The following is a 3175-nucleotide window of genomic DNA, read 5'->3' on the forward strand; positions in this document are numbered from 1 at the left end:
CAAAATGCTGCAGTAAAATGGTTTGATATGAGGTGTGCATATAGTATGGGACGTCCCATATAAGAACTGGCCATTGGTTTTTTCTACTTATTAGAAATTGGGTCTTTATAGCCCTCTAAAACACCATATATCAAAAACTCTGCAGTAAAATGGTTTGATATGAGGTGTGTATATAGTATGGGACGTCCCTTATAAGAACCGACCATTGTTTTTTTCTGCTTATTAGAAATGTATTCTTTATAGCCCTTTAAAGTTTAATAATGTCTGATTTCTCCAAAATGCTGCAGTAAAATGGTTTGATATGAGATGTGCATATAGTATGGGACGTCCCTTATAAGAACCAACCATTGTTTTTTTCTACTTATTAGAAATGTATTCTTTATAGCCCTTTAAAGTGTAGTAATGTCTGATTTCTCCAAAATGCTGCAGTAAAATGGTTTTATATGAGATTTGCATATAGTATGGGACGTCCTGTATAAGAACTGACCATTGTTTTTTTTCTACTTATTAGAAATATGTTCTTTATAGCCCTTTAAAGTGTAATAATGTCTGATTTCTCCAAAATGCTGCAGTAAAATGTTTTGATATGAGGTGTGCATATAGTATGGGATGTCCTGAATAAGAACCGACCATTGTTTTTTTCTACTTATTAGAAATGTATTCTTTATAGCCCTTTAAAGTGTAGTAATGTCTGATTTCTCCAAAATGCTGCAGTAAAATGGTTTTATATGAGATTTGCATATAGTATGGGACGTCCTGTATAAGAACTGACCATTGTTTTTTTCTACTTATTAGAAATGAGATCTTTATAACACTTTAAAATGTAATAATGTCCGATTTCTCCAAATCGCTGCAGTAAAATGGTTTGATATGAGGTGTGCATATAGTATGGGACGTCCTGTATAAGAACCAACCATTGTTTTTTTCTACTTATTAGAAATTAGGTCTTTATAGCCTTCTAAATGGTAATATTATCCTTTAAAAAGTATAGTAATACAGAACAGTCAAAGACAACAATAAATTACACGAATATGAAAGCAGATGGGCAAAAAAATCCTAAAAAATTTAATCATATCTCAATTCTGGGCGTCTAGATGAAAAGCGCTCTGAAAGCGCGTTCCCTCTGTATTGTTCCTGCTATTACCATAACTATAATAATACACGCGCACCATAATTTCACTCGCGGCTGGTTTGACCGTGTTTTTCTGAAGTGCGGCTAGCTTGACCGCAGTGATTTTGTGCGTATTTACATCGATCTGAAAATGTGAGGATCACTTGAAGGTTATGATCTTTATATTTCTTTGAACGTTTAGAATGCAGTCCAGGGTTTTACATATGAAATGATAGTCAGACACTTTTTATTTGATCAATCGAGTTCTGTTTTGGCTTAATGATTTTACACAAGTGAAAAAAATAGTGAAAAAGTAAAAAAGTCTTTTGATTAAACTTTTTTTTGTTTTGAACGTTTAGAATGCAGTCCAGGGTTTTACATATGAAATGATAGTCAGACACTTTTTATTTGATTAATCGAGTTCTGTTTTGGCTTAATGATTTTACACAAGTGAAAAAAATAGTGAAAAAGTAAAAAAGTCTTTTGATTAAACTTTTTTTTGTTTGTTTTTTGTTAAAGATACAAAACGTTTAATGTCTTACATATGTATTATAGCTATTTAATTCTATTGCAGCTATTTTTATTTAATTATATCTATATTTTATTTATGAACTTTTATTACCTACTCGAATAATTCCAAATCATTTTACTGTTTGAAATAGACAATATTGCTATAGCTTGAAAAAAATGCCAGTAATGGTACTAAAAACAATACCAACAATACATGCCAAGAAATAAACTATATAAAACACAATGCAATAAAGTAGAATAAAATAAACATATTCAAAATACAAATGCGTTTGTAGATCAGACTTTCCTTCTTTTTCAGGTCTATTACTTTCTGTGAGTTTTTGTCCCCTGAGCATAAAGAATGTAAAACAGCTGCAAAGCATTTGCTGAATTAAAAATAAATTAATAAATATGGAGCTGAGACGTTGCCAGAACTTTGAGTCCCTTTTAATGGTACATGTTTTATGGTTTCTATTAATTGCTCTGGGCTTTGGCATTTGGCTGAGTTTAAAATGAAAGAGAATAGCTCCCGGCTTTATTCGTCTTATTCACTAATAAAATGTATCAGCTCGACCCACTCATTTTTCTCCATCCTCACTACAGTTTTTAATACACATGTAAAAGCATGGCCATGACATTACTCACCTTTAATGGAGCAAAAACGTGTTTTTGAGACTTATTTACATAGCTGATTCATTTATCTGTGCTTAAGATCTTTCTTAACTGATAAATTGTGATGCGAAACAACTGAGCTGTTAAGAAACAATGCGGTGGCAGTAATTGAAAACGTATTTTTAAGTGTTTATTGCATGTATATATATTTTTAATTTTACTCTAACCTCAGAATGCCACTAAAACAACAATTTGTAAGCGTGGGAGTTTCCTACAGAATAACAAGGAATTGAGTAAAACTTCAAAGGACTGATTAGTGGTAGTTCTTGTTCTGGTATTTCATGTGGGTTTCATTTACAGATTGCTGGAATCTTTTGGATCAAGACATTTTAACAACCAAATACACAATCAGATAGTTTTAGCTGCAGGGTTCTTATCATGTAATTACATGGATAAGTGCATAAATAATTTGACCCAGAACTAGATTCAAAATTGCAAATATCTAACTGAATACTTGCCATATTTGAATACGAGAATTAAAAAAAATATATATATTGTTCCCAAGTTCTTGAAACCATTATCAATATGTACATGAATGTTAGCATTGGTTCACAGTGGCTAGAGACCCATCAAGCTCAAAACTATTGTTTCAGAAGGAGGAAGATATACCACACATATAAACATAAGACATCAATAATTGAACATTTTTCGGTTTTTATTACTATTACAAAGATTTATGCTCATCTTTAGACTTTAAAAGGATGGTTCACCCAAAAATGAAAAGATTTGTCATCATGTTGTTCCAAACCTGTATGAGTTTATTTCAGCTGTTGGACACAAAAGAAGATATTTTGAAGAATGTGGGTAACCAAACAGTTTACGGTATCCACTGACCTTCATAGTATGGAAAAAAAATACTACGGAAAAACAAATTGAGTGAAC

Source organism: Sinocyclocheilus grahami, unplaced genomic scaffold, assembly GCF_001515645.1.
Source record: "Sinocyclocheilus grahami isolate Dianchi unplaced genomic scaffold, SAMN03320097.WGS_v1.1 scaffold285.1, whole genome shotgun sequence".
Classification (NCBI taxonomy): Eukaryota; Metazoa; Chordata; class Actinopteri; order Cypriniformes; family Cyprinidae; genus Sinocyclocheilus; species Sinocyclocheilus grahami.